Source organism: Pteropus medius, unplaced genomic scaffold (assembly GCF_902729225.1).
Source record: "Pteropus medius unplaced genomic scaffold, Ma_sr-lr_union100, whole genome shotgun sequence".
Classification (NCBI taxonomy): domain Eukaryota; kingdom Metazoa; phylum Chordata; class Mammalia; order Chiroptera; family Pteropodidae; genus Pteropus; species Pteropus medius.
This window is the reverse complement of record NW_024344434.1, coordinates 2,055,731-2,070,638: the sequence shown is the minus strand read 5'-3', so window position 1 is coordinate 2,070,638 and position 14,908 is coordinate 2,055,731.

Genomic DNA, 14,908 nt, shown 5'->3' with positions numbered 1-14,908 from the left:
GAGCTACTGCAAAGAGGAGGGACTGAGGAAGGTCACTGGCCCACAGTCCAGGATTGGCCGTTGTGTATTGACAATTCTCTGCTGGCCACTTTATATATGTATTCCCTTTAATCCACACAATCATGTAAAGTAGATATTATTAGTCTCTTTTTTCACAAGAACTGAACTCTGAGATTCAAAGGAATTAATTCACCCAATGTCACCTGATGGGACTAGTGTTCGAACTGAGGCTTGGCTCCCAAAGCCTATAAAAGTGTTTCTCAAAGAACGTTCTGTGCATCTGCATCAGAATCTACCGAGAAGCTTGTTAAATACAGATCCTAATGTCCTGGTTTAGTGACTAGAATAGATCCAATAGAAAAGGACTCTGCTTTTAACAAATTCCCCAGGGAGAGCAGGTGATTCCAACATTCATTAAATCCTAAGGACCACCTCTTTGGAGCACACGGCCCTGTAATGAGCATGACACCAGTAGGCAAACATGATCCAGAGTTTGGGATAAAGGGACAGGACAAAGAATCTGTAAGTAGAGGGGAAGCAAGAGGATCCCATGAAGTGTCTCCTGATGGATGGCCTGGGCCAGACCAGGAATCAAAGGTAAAATTGAGACTGGGGCCTAGCTTAGTTTCTCAGGTGCTGCCACTGAGGAACTGGAGACTTGGCCTGGAGTTCACACAGTATATTTCTAACCAGTTTTTGAGCTGTGTTTGGAGAGAGGGCGAAGACCATGTTCTGTCACTGGAAAACAAAGACATACTGAGTGTGGAATACCTACTCCCTTCCCCATTGTGTAAGTCAAGGGGCAGGGTGGCGCCTAGGACCCTGCTTATTGCTGAGGAATGTGCAGGATCCCAGACACGGGGCCCCTCTCTACCCACTTTGGACCCAGCATCTATTTTCCAGAGGTCAGGCAGGGGCCATGAAGGCGGGATGGGGACCCAGGCTGAATCATCCTTCCCTTGGAGGATTGCTGGGATGACATCATGTAAAGTTAGAACCTCCCTCGCAGACTTGTTCTCACAGGGAAAGGTGGTGTCTTCATGGGCAGATTCATCTGCCAAAGGTGTTTATGGGGTTCTTGCAGCAAGTTCAGCTTCTCATAACCTGAGGTGGTCACACAGTCTCACCTATCTCCCTGTCAAGTTGTCCCTGCTTTCTCCATTAAACTTCTAAAGTCTCCACCCCTTTATTAGTCCCAATATCAGCTCCAGACACACACAAATGAGGGGTGTAGCAGTGCTGGATCTGGGGTGCCCTGGAAGAGGGTTTCGCTCCTCTAATGGCCACCATCTGTGCATCTGTGCCACCTCTTCTCCTCCTAGCAGTCCTGATTAATCTCCCAAGAGAGCAGAAGCAGGTAAGGGCATTATCTCCTGATGGCCCTACTTAATACCCACAAGGCCCCTGCTAATGGTTCATCAGCTGTTTCTCTTATTCCAAGACTTTCCCCATGACCAAGCATTTTTACCAGATCATCTTCAATTCTGAGGGTTCAGTCTACATAAGCACATGATGCCAAAGAAAGAAGATAAGTTTTTTTTAACCAGACAACTCTGGTTGCAAGTCGTAGCAGAACTGTTTTCTTGCTGTAATCTTGGGCAAGTACTTTAATCTCCCTGGGACTCATTTCACTTGCCTGACTCATAGGGTCATTTTGAAGATTAAATGAGATAATTTATATAAAACACATCATAAAGAGAAACATACTGTATATGTTCATTAAATATTTATTGAGCCCATTTATTGAGTGTTTATTCTATGTGGGGCCCTGAGCTAGGCGTTGGTGGCATGGACACTTAAGATACAGTGAGCACTCATAGCATTCTTATCAGTATGGTTAATAACAAGCTAACATTTGAAAGTGAGCAAGCCCAGCAGTGGTGATGAGGGCGTGAAGCCATGTGAGAATCCCGGCCATGGTGGTTAATTAAAACCGGTGTGGGGACAACCATTTTTTGTTAGTGTCCTGCAGAAATAACCACATGGACCTGTGGCCCTTGGGTTGAAATCTGGTCTGCAAGAGGGAAGTATTCTGGTTTGGGGCTTTTATGTCTTGCTCTCTCTCTCTTGGCACTAGCCTGTTGAGATGGCCCTGGATTTTGCATCAATTCTGCTTTGAACCTCTTCACTTTGGGCATCCACTGGACTTTAATTCATTAGTTCCTAAATATGGGACAGATTCAGACACAGTCCCTTGTTTGAAATCCTGACGCATTTTAGAAAAGTAATACTGTTCATCTATGTCATAATAAAGAACCTCTTCAGCACCCATGGATCAAACGTGGAAGTATTTCTACAGCAAAACATACGACTATTTTCAACTAAGTGGGGTCAATAAAAGTACATGTCACCAAATGTGCTGATAAAACTTGATTTTCATAGTTTTTGGGGATTTGGAATTGTGAATAAAGGCCCATGGATATATAATAGCCTAGCCCTTGTACTCAATAAATGTGTTTTTACTTCCGTTCAGATTTAGAAAATTTTATTATTGTTATCTTTTTATAATTTAAATTAATGCATCCCAGCCTGGTTCTATGTAGGACAGAAGGCATTTTGGACCTTATTTTTGTCCTGGGTACTGCTTCCTGAGCTATAGCTGTAGGTATGCACTTGTTTACCTCCTCCACTGCCACATTTCCAGCCAGATAGGGCCCACCACTTGATTTTACAAACAAGTAAACAAACAAAAACTTTGGAAGGGACCACTTATAGCAAAAGCACCTTTCCCCCCATGTCTTTAGGGACTGACATGTATCACTGGCATAAGAGCCCCTCTTGCTTCAAATGGCATGTGTCATTCCTCATTCACTCCTTCGATCACTATTTACTTATTCAATTACTCATTCATTTTCTCATACCTTTCATTGTTGATTAATTTGTCCCTTTAATTAATAAAAAAATAAGGTTATCAATGTGTCTGTATCCGATACAAGGGTCATATTCTAGGAAAAGAAAGAAATGAGATACATTCTTGCCCTCTGGGATTGTCAGTCAAGTGGGGTAGACAGCCAGGAAACCAATCTTGATGTGTTTCAAAGCTGAATAAAATTTGAGGGAGTCCAAGCAAAGGCTCTAGGTGGGAAAGGCTAAGGAGGGAATTTCATGAATATTTGTAGAAGAGGCTGCTTGCATGACCCTGAAGAAAGGCTGAATTTAAACAGAAAGTAAGACCATGGATGGGCAGGTGGGTGTTCCAGATTGGGAGATGTACACAAACATAGGAGGTTTAAACTCATGTCCCTGGGCTATGGGAGGAGAGTAAGTTCAGTAATTGTTATACCTCCTGGTAAACCTATGAGAAAGAAGTCAGTCCAACAATTCAGCTATCTGGGCAGGCAGCCCCACAGTGCTCCCTGGGGAAGGCCTTTTAGGGAGCCAAAAGGCACCTCAAGTCTTTATCTGGTCCTGTCCTGGTTCCAAGTAGGTATTTGCTAACAGTGGCCACTAAGGCAGGAAGTGGTGGAGGGAACCTAGATGCTGATCATTTTTACTCCCCAGACAAGTTGTCAAAGCAACCCCATGATCTGGGAGGCATTCTGGTGAAAGAGACAGAACATTGTTTGGATTTCATTCTAATGCTGCCACCTTTCAGCTATAAGACCACTGGCAAACTGATTATGGTATCAGAGCTTCAGATAGGTCGTTGAGAGGAACAGGAGAAATTATAAATAAAGCTCCAGACAAATAGGATGTACTCAGGCATTGTTCTTAATGTAAAACCAATCAGGGCAGAGTTTTAAATCTGTTTGCTTACTGCTGTTTCCCCAAGACCTATAATTGTCACATAGTAAGAGATTAACAGATAGTTGTGGAATAAATAAATGAATGACTTCTCATTTTTCAATGGCTAATGCATCCTTTTCTTGTTTCCTGTTCTCTTTTTTTTTAGTAATTTACACTTTCTCATGTTCGATTTTGTGTGTGCTCTTTTGATTTTGACATATGAGATTGACACCACACCCAAGGGCAGGCAGGTATTATAGCAGGAGTCCCCACCCCTGGGCTGTGGACCAGTACCAGTCGGTGACCTGTTAGGAACAGGCCACACAGTAGGAGGCGAGCAGTGAACGAGCAAATGAAGCTTCATCTGTATTGCAGCCACTTTCCAGCAATAGCATCATCACCTCGGCTCCACCTCAGATCATCAGGCATTAGATTCTCATAGGAGCACTGGGCCCTGGTGCTAAAAAAAAGTTGAGGACCACTGTATGATAGGATAAGATTCCTGATGTATTTACCCACCAGGCTCAACCCAAGAACTGGATTGACCCATTATCATTCTTGGAACATTCAATTCCACTTGACTACCTTAAAGAGATAAACTATGTAAAGGGTGGGGGCAGGGAGGGACGGGAACTATCAAAAGGAAAGAATTGTGAGCAACCTGGGATAAAAATTCAAACTTATCTCTCATATCAAGCTCCTGACACCAAGACTGACGGGTATATGGTAAGTACTCAATGAATGCTGAGTGAAAGAACAAACCAAGAAGCAAATTAATGAATGAGTGATTTAATGCATTAAGTAATAATAGGAAAGGAGAAGGAAACTGTCATATGTCAAATTCTGTACTGGTTGTCTAAATCTGTTCATCAGTAAAAAGAAATTCCCATTTTGGTCAGCCAATATTTCTCTCTTTATTGATAAGTTAATTTTTTGTATTAGACATTTATCAAATCCCTAAATTTAAGATGAGTAAGTCTTTTTCTTTGCTAAAACTTGTGAGAGACACATGGAAACAAGAGAATCTGAGATGTGGACTTAAAACCATACACAAGACTCAAGAGACTTTATTGAGAAATGGCTTTAAAATGATGTTTTCTTTTTTTGTTTGTTTGTTTTTTTACTTGCTTTATTTAAGTGGAGAGTTAGAATGAATTAGTCAAATTATGGGTTAGCAGGTTCATGCCAATTGGGAGGTGGATATACCCTCTTCAACATGAGAAGGAGGGAAAAGTTTATCTCCTGTATTCCTTTTTGGCAAGAACCAATAAATCAATCGACACAGATTTTCTGAGCTAGAAACACAAAGACACATGTTTGGCAGTATGTCCTGAACCTTTCTTTATTCCTCAAAGTTAAAATCCTTCTTTATTCTTTATTTTTAAATTTGTTAATTTAAAAATAACAAATTTTCAGCACCTTAATAATTAGTATACATATATATAATGAACTCTAAATACATACATTATTTAATAGCCTAATACCCATATTTTCTCATAAAATAGAAGTGTTACCTACCATCAACTTATTTTGACTGTGTTTAATTACCCTCCATGATGCTGATTCTTCCTCTGCTAAGTGATAGCAGAGTGGCTATTCCTCTATAGTAAGGAAACCACTGTTGGAAAGAGGTGGTGAAGAGGTAGCCCAAAGCATTTTTGTCCCTTAAACTCTCCAACTCCAGTATCTGGCTCTTCCCACATTTCCAAGCTTGGGAGTTAGCAAGAACAGTGTCTCAGATTAATAATCACTATCCTCTACTTCTCCTTCCTTTTCTGGTGCTTTTTGCTGCTGTCAGCTCCCATGTACCCTCACCAAGTCTTGTGATAAAAGAGTGATGGTTGTGATTATCTAAGGACATATAACATGCTAATAAATAAATATTTTATTTAACACTTATATAATGCATTTTTATTGTTGCTACTGTTTATACCAATCGATGACATCTACTAAAAATAAAATTGTTTATAATTCTGAAAGGGCATTTCTGAAATTGCATTTTGGTTCCTGTACACATGGAAGAGCTATTAAATGTTAGTGTCTTTTTATGAATTAGTGTCCTAACACAAAGAAGGAATGGTAGCTGGCCATGATCTGGGTGAAGGGGCCTGACAATACTTGCAGGTGTGGTGGGTGCTCTGGTTGTTACAGTCCACAGGAGAGGGCCAAAGAAGAAAAACAAGCGTCCTAAGAGAAAATGGAGAAGTTGCAGGAAGGGGGTTGAAGACCACCTCCCTTAGAGTGAATCCAGCTCACTTCGCTTAGAAGTAGACCCTGCTGTGAAGGTTATTTGTAACACAGGCATCCCAGGCCCAAGTTGCTCCTGCCCCCACAGTCTTCCCACAAGAGCTACTACTTGTCTCCTTCCTGCAGACCCTGTTCTCCCCAGGCTTTGGAAACAAACATGTTTATTGTCAGTGGAATTTGAGGAACTAACTAATTGACATGGAGCTTGGCATCAGCAAGGATGCTGGGAGGTTCCTCTGAGCAATTACAAGTACCCCAATAGCTGAAACCTTGGTTGGTTAGTTTGGCCATGGCCTTGTGTGCCACTCACTTATCTAGTAAATAATTATTTAGTACCCACCATTGTGCTACTCGCTATTCTCAGGCCCAGGGACTCAGTAGAACATTCATGCATCCTCTCCATAGAGCTTACCGTCCACACAATGAAGTGGCATGAAGTGCGTATTATGCAGTGGTTATTCTATGTGCAACACAGCAGAAGCCCAGTAAGGTACAGAGTGTGCAGCACAAGAGTGCTCCCTGGGGAAGACCCTAAGGAGGAAAGCAAAGTGAGCAAGGGTGACAATAGTAAATGAGGCTGGGCCCTATGACCCAGGCCTCCTCCTCCTCGATATATACCTCACAGAAAAACATATATTTGTGCACCAAAAATATGTGCCTGACTATTCATAACAGCAATGTTGATAATATCCCCAAACTAGAAACTATCGGAATGCCTATTAACAGAAGAATGGATAAATAAATTATGGCGCATTCACACTGGAAAACTATTCAGCTATGAGAATGAATGAAGCACAACTGCATACAATAGTATGATGGAGTCTTACAGACATAAGGTTGGGTGAGAGAAATAAGACACCAGCAGGTACACTGAATGCTTGTACTTATAAAAGGTGTGAAAGCTGAGTAGTAGTTCTCCTTTGGAGGGCTAATGACTAATGGGCTTCTAGGGTGCCAGCAATATTAAGTTTCATGATCTGCGTGCTAGTTACATGGGTGGGAAAGTTCAGTTTGGGAAAATTCATTAAGTTACACATTTACGACTTATGATCTTTAATTTGCGTATGTTATTCTTCAACAAAAAAGTTCAAAAAATGAGATAGGGGAGCAGAGAGGGAGGAGGTAGATGGGATAAAAGGAGTCAAATATGTGGTGACAGAAAGAAATCTAACTATGGGCGGTGAACACACAAGACGATATACATATATATGCCTTACTGTTGAATTGTACACCTGAAACTTACTGGATTTCGTTGACCAATGTCACCATAATAAAAATAAATAAGTAAATAAGTAAGTAAGTAAGTAAGTAAGTAAGTAAATAAATAGATAAATAAAATAAAATGAAAAATAAAGAGGTATAATAGACAAAAAGAGAAAATGAGGCTAGAAAGACAGGCAGGGTCCTTTTAGGTCTGGTCTAGGTTTAGAACTCTGTCCTGGTCATGTCAGAACATTCCATGATGTTTGCACAATGAAGACATTGCCTAACGATGCATTTCCTAAAAAATATCCCGTCATTAAGCAAAGAATATTCATATCACCTGAACTGTACTATTTTTTTAATTTAAATTAATTCCTTTTTTCAAGCTTAAATTTATTTCATAATAAAAAATTATACCATTACTCTAAGTGAAAAATCAGAGCCACTTGCAACATAAAGAAGATAACTGTAAAAATAAATAGAATGTAAACAAAATAATGTTATTAAATTCCGGCTAGATCCTGTTGAGACAGGAAGACAAAAGAAAGATTAGCAATTGTTAGAGAACTCCTTCATATAATCAGAAGGTTAAAACATATTCAAAAGGGACTCACTTTCTTACTGTGCAAGCCACTGTTTTTCATGCCTTATCTGCATGCGATCTAAAATCATCCTACAAAGGCCTGAAGGAGGTGCTGTCCCATTCCTTGGGAAACGCTGGCCCAGAGATCCCTTAGGAACTGGTTAGTAAGAAGTAGGGAAGTGGACAAATGGTGAAGAGAACTCTCAGTTTCTTCAGCAAAGAGAAACATATGAGACAAAGACTTTGTTTCTCAAGTGTCAACTTGTCTCTTGTCCCAGCATTCCTACTTCTCTTTTCCTCATTGTTTGAATGGGAGCAGCAACACAAAAGTGTCCACATTGTAAGGAGAAGAGAGAAAGGGCCTGAGGGCCTGTTTGTCGTGCCATGCTACCTGCCAATCATACCTGGCCCTGGCTCTTCCCTCCTCATCCATGCTTGTCCCTATGCTAAGATACCAGAAGTCCTCTCAGTGTTGGGGCAGTTTCCTGTAGCCTCATCCTGTTCCCAAATCAAAACCAGACCCCTCAGGCCTTTGTATTTTGTATTTAGGCGCTATGATTGGATCTTTTCATGGTATTGTTCCCAATCTTTATGGAAGCGAGTTGTGAATGATGAACACCATAGATCATCTTGTTTGCGAATGGCACCTTGATATGCTGAAAGTTATATGAAGCCATATATCTTTCCACATGAATATATCCAGGTCTTGAAACAGCTTAATAGACTCTCCTACCCTATTCAGTTATTGTCGAGGTTCATCAAATGAAGTTCACCAAAAGACATTATGGCTTTTGACCAAAACCAAAATTTCCTGTCTCTGATTTCCTGTAATTTCAAAGTTATTTCCCTTCAGTCCTATAACTTGCAAACCCAAATCCCCAAAGTGAGAGAGGCCCTATATTTTGGCCTTTTCCACAGCCCCATAATAAATAATTAACATCTTACTGTTTTATGGGGTTGCTTTGCCCTCAGCAAAGATTACAAGACACTGCACATTCCATGGACTTCTGTGGATGCTCCTTCAGTTCTCAAGGAAGCTAACATTGTCAGTCATTTTAAATTTTAATTAAGATGTTCAGAAAGAATAAAAAAGCCTGTAAAAGATTCTGAGTAGTTTATGACTAATATTTTTTGAAGCAGGTACTTATTTTACCTTCATATTAACTTGGATATCTATGAGCTTACTTTTTAACCCATGATAACACTCTTGTTGCCCACTCAGCTTTAGGTGACTTCTAGTTACTTAAAGCATCTTAGAAAATTATGTCTGCTTTATTCTTTAAAATTTTATTCTTGTCTCTGTCCCCCTGTAACTTCTGGAATATAAGAAATGATGCCTGTTCCCTTTCTCTTTGTTTCAGTCACGTCCAAGCCAGCTTTTCAAGATACCTTACGTGGAAGACTAGTCCTGGGACATTCCAATGTCAAGATACTTTGCAAAGTGACATATACCATATCCTACTCTTAGAGATTCCCAATGCATATTAGCTTTTTAAACGCTCTGAAAATCATAGGGAGTTAAGAAAACTGTTTAGCATTTTGTAACTACATTTTGCCAAACTCATATTGCCCCCTGAATGGTAGATTTGGCACAATATTCTAGAACTAAAATTAGATAGAGGATTTTGTCTAAAGAGAGTGTGATATTTTTTAAATATGGCCTCAAATTCTTTAATACTCTTTCCTTCAAGAGTTAGTGGTCAATGTCCACTCCCCCTTGAATCAGGGTGGAATTGTGACAACTTTAACCAACAGAATACAGCAGAAGTGTTCTCTATGCATACATCATACATGCTCATGTAGCTTCCACCGTGTCATATTTGGTGTCCTAATCTACCATGTAAGATGTGTCTGCACAGAGACTACGATGATGACGAGCCAGAAACCCAGCCCAGCCATCCCCTCCAAGGTGACAAAATGTAAATGATCCATCTTGGATCCACTTGACCCAGCTTATGAATCAATCGAATACCACAAAGTGACCTCAATTGATGGCATGGAAATAGAAGGATCACCCAGCTAAGGTCTACTTGAATCTCGAATTCCTAACCCACAAAATTATGAGAAATAATAAAATAGTTGTTTAAATTTTAAGGTCTGGATTTCGTTACATAGCAATAGATAACTGGGACAGGAACGGTTGAATCCTTAGGTGTAGAAGAGAAACTTCAGTGTCTTCTCAGAGACATTCCAAAGCTGGAATGGCAGGCGCCTATTAGGAAAAGCTTAGAGTCTGGGGATTCCCAGGATCAGCACTTTAATTAGGTTTGATAAATGTAGCCATTGGTTTATCATTAAACAAAAGTGTGATTAAAGCAAGACCAAGTTGGAAATGAGAACGTCTTTGGGGTGTTGTACCTTACACTATGTGTTGCCTAGTATATAGATGTGCTAGGCTGGGACAGAACAACTAATTTTGCTCATGAACTTAAATCTTCTAAAATAAATATCAAAGAGTAAACCATACTCTACTACCACAAGGATCTTGGTGCCGTGTTAGCGGCATAATCATGGGTTGGATGAAACATAGAGAAGATTCTGATGTCCTTTCGCCTATTGGGAGAAAGGAAGTGACAGAAGTAGGAAATTCATGGTTCAAAGGGTCAAAGTAGCTGTGCTTGAACGCTGGTCAGTTCTCAAATTGTTGTGTTTAGAAAGTGAAGCATATCAGTCTATCTCCCCACTAAGGCTCAGTTATCAGTGCTGATGGAAAGAGAGTAACACTGGAGTAAGTTGAGAGGAAATAAAACCCAAATTGCTTGATCCATTTCCTTTAAGATTCTGTTAGTGTACTCAGGACCATCCAATGGTATTCTAATGATTCATTGTTTACCTCTTTTCTAGCTCTGATTAGTCACTCAATTTCTCCATCTAATCTCTTCCCTCTGTACATGTAACACCAAAGAATATATTCATAAGGAATAAATCTTTTTTTGGCAAGCTCTGGGAACTTCCTATGTACTGTACTCCCAGACTGCCCTCCAAGTGGGCCTAGACACAAATCTTTTAATATTAGACTTTGACACGAATTAAAAAATGCGGGATGAGGGAGAAAATGTGTCATTCTCTCACAGTCCTCACAGGCTCATATTAATATGCCTGCCGCTTATGTGCAAACACTCTCTTATTCAATTAACCATTAGAACTTTACAATGCCACCTCTTAAATATATCATTAATCCAATACCTTCTCTCCATCACTGCTTTAGCTGAGACACTTGGCATCCATCTTATATAACATTTACTTTCTGTATAATTCTCCTTCTTCCAATTTCTCACTAACCATTGCCTGGGGGGTTCTTCTAAGGCACAACTCAAACATATCACTCTTTTGAATAAGATCTTTCTTATCGCACACAGGATAAAGTCTAAATTCTACAGTATTACCATATTAGTCATACTCCAATAAGGTAAAGAACAACTATTCTAGGTTTTCAAATACATGGAACTTAGAGGAAATTGGCTCTACAGCTAATGGAAGAGCTAAGATACCATACAGAGGATGAAAAGGCAATGCAGACATTAGCAAGAAAGAGGTAGAAATTAGAGGTGGGAGATGAGATCATTGAGAGAGGGGCTCTTCACAGGAGCTCCAGGCATTGAAATAATGGAGCTATTACTGGAGAAGTCATTCAATTCAGAGCAAGACAGAAATACTCTGCCTCCGCCTTTCTATTTTCTTCCATTGCCTTCCTTTCCTATGCCTTCCATTGCTTAAACTGCCATTGCCTAAGCTTTCCAGAAAGCCAATTAGCAAAAGATCTTACTCTATAGTTCCCCACAGAGCAGAAGAATGATGGAAATGGAACTGAAAGCAGAGGGAAATGACTAGCATAATAACTTATAGAATCTTTGCGATCTAAATCTACTTAACTTCTCCATTCTTATGTTTCATTATTCCCCAACTTTTCCTCTCCCTACTCAGTATCATTCTCTTTCATTGTAGGTGAATTGACACATGCTGTTCCTTTCACTTACAATGTCCTCCCCTTGATATTATTAGAGAATGTGTACTTATCATTTAAAACTCATCTTACTATCTTCTGCTAAAGTTTTCCTTAAACATCTCCAAAATAGAGTTGATCACTCTTTATGTGTTCTAACCCTGCATCCTGTTTCTTTATTATAATATTCATCACATTGCTTTGAGGCAGATAACTTCTATTTTTGTTCAACTTTTTATCTCTTATAATATGAAGGTCCTCGTTTTTCTTTTAGGAGCCTCCTCTCCTAATTTCCATGATGACATATGACCAAGATAAAACAATTAGAGTACCTCATCTCCAATGATTGGGCTGGATGGATACATGAGTAAATGACCTATCAGAGTTCTTGTTAGAGATTGCTATGGATATTAGAGGACAAAGTCTTAATTTTTAAGTATCAGTACAATGTAAGCCAGAGCTTCTGGTGGTTATCTTCACCACCTCTTGGAAAAATCCTGCCTGAGTATCATAACAAAACAGAACAAAGTTGGATGAAGTGATAAAGAGAGATTCCTGACATTGTTTGGTCTCTTGGATTTAGGTATACCTGAATAAAATCAATTCTTAAACATCTCGGGTGCATGAGTCAGCAGATACTATCCCCCTTTTTAAATTAAAATATTCCTTATGTGCACTTAAAAATGTTTATTCTCTGTTAATGGAATTCAAAATTTGATATACACCCACAAGATCTACATTATTGATTATGTTATTCAGTTCTATTCTTACTAAATTTTTGTTTATTTGTCTTGGACTGTGAGAAATGTATTAAAGTTGTTTATTATTCGTGCATTTTTGTCTATTTCTCCTTGCTTCTGTAGTTTCTGTTTTATGTAAGTTGTTGCTGTTTTATTGAATGCTTTTGTGAATTATAGCCTTTAGCATTATAAAGTGTACTTTCAAAAAAATGCTTTTTGGCTGGCAGCGTGTGTGTGTATGTGTGTGTGCGCGCACGTATGTGTATTATATTATGTAGTATTTATTTGTTTTCTCACTCTTTTTGATAATTCTCTTGCTACTTCAGAAAGCACTTTTTTTTTGTTTTACTCATTATCTTTCAATACATATCTTTATACGATACCTTTAATTGCTTCTTTATTAGATACTATTAGTTTCTTACTATGAACAGTATTGAAATAAACAGTGATATTTTATCCCCTCTGTCTTCCCACTCTAGCAAATAGTCTACTCCTGGTAATATCTATAAGACAATTTGCAAGCTTATTTTACTTTTTGTATATTCCTCCACTCCTTTTTTTTTTTAATTTCAAGGGTAATTTTAATAGTTTTTCTTATGAATCAGTTCCAAATGTGTTAGATATCACCCATTTTTTTTAAACTTTGCACCCTGCAGTCAAATATGTGAGTCTTATACAGTACAAATATTTTTGTATATTAATCACCTTCAATTGGAAAGTGTACAGAATATAGATTCACCTTCCAGGTAAGTGATTGCTGCATATGTTTCATGGAGAAAAAAAGACAAAATATTTATAAATATAAATTTACCTCCAAACCAGAATTATGCTAAATTAGAATTCCTGTTGGTGACATTTGCCTTCTTTATACTCCCCTCTTCTGCTCATTAGGTTCTCATGGGGCCAGATTACCCTTTTTGTCATGGAAGGGGTATGTGCCTGAGGAATGACTGTGGGTGGCCCTCTTGGTCTGTAGAAATCTGTGTGCCTACATCATACAATTCGAAGAGCAACTTCCCAGGGAGGACTTGAAAACACATTCTCATTCCCCACACTTTATGGTTGGGTGAGAGTAACTTACTCTTTAAAATGCTTTCATTTTCTGAGATCCATTTTGGCTGGTTTGGGCAATCCTCGGCCTCAAAGGAAGTCTAAAGCGCAGATAGTATTTTATTCATTGGATAGTCTGATTTCTTCTTTTCTAGCAAACCATTAAGATGTCCTCTTTTCCACCTCCCTATTTGGATTGCCTCCAATGCGAGACAGAATGGGGTAGGCAAAGCTTATTGTCAACTCCTCCTTTCCAAGCAGCGTTAGTTTAATAAATTCCTTAGTGAACTAGGAGGAGGAGCCTCTCTCGCCTGGTCCACAGCATCACCTGGCTTCACGCTCCAGGATTATACAAATTTGGCACCACTGTGGAGAGCACAAATGTTCAAGGTTTAACACTCTCCGAGGTCCCTCCACAGTGGCTATTCACCCATTTAGGCATTACTCCTCCCTCTTGCTTTCTCCTTCTGCTCTCTCTTCAGTGTTTCTACCTTCTTTCTGGATGCTAATTTCCATCCCCTTTCTCTGGCCCATCAATGGCCTACACAAATGATAAATGACTTTTTAGCCACTCCCCTACCAGCAATTTGCATATTCTATATTAAATGCTTCAAGTTGCTCCGAGTCAAGTTGCAGAGCATTGGAAAAAGTGTAATCCTGGATTTAAGTCCTGGTTCAGTCACAAAGCAGCTGGGAAGTCTTTATAGATGTTGCTTACTAAGTCTGTTTTGCAAACCTTGTGCTACAACTATGCCTTAATAGCAGATCTGTCTGTAAGTTGCAAAATCCTGCACAATCTGAGCTATGTATACATAAGACAGAGTCAGTTAGAGAGAAAGAACTCACTTGTCAAGGAAGAGGGCAGAAGATATATAGCTAGCCATGTTAGCTACTTCTATACAGTTCCTGAAAGACTGTCAGCAGAAACATCCTCACAAGCTCTCACCCCTCATCCTTGTTCTAGCAAAAACCCTTCCACCCCTCGTGCCACAGTGGGAATATTTGGGAAAGCTCTTTTCCTCTTGGATTCATTTTAAATTACATTCTGGCAGCAGTTAGATAAATTCTATCTGTCTTCTGAGCCCCAGGCCCTCCTGAGATAGCTACTTATAATTGAAGAAAGTACAGAAACCAAAACTTAACTCGGGCAGTTTGAGTTTATGTGCCTTGTCAATTTACCTGGTGATTCCTCAAGGGACCAGAAGGATAAAGTTACCTAGGAGTGAAAAAATAAAAAGGAAAGGTCCTTATAATGGGGGTTTTGCTTTACACTAAATAAAAACGAATAGTCAACCTTTGACATGGGCTTTTATACACAAAAGGTCAAGTTAAATAACTTGGAATCTATGTCTAGCCTTCATGTAAACATCCAGACCGATGGTGCATAATTGCTTTGTATGGTGCTTTGTCTGTACT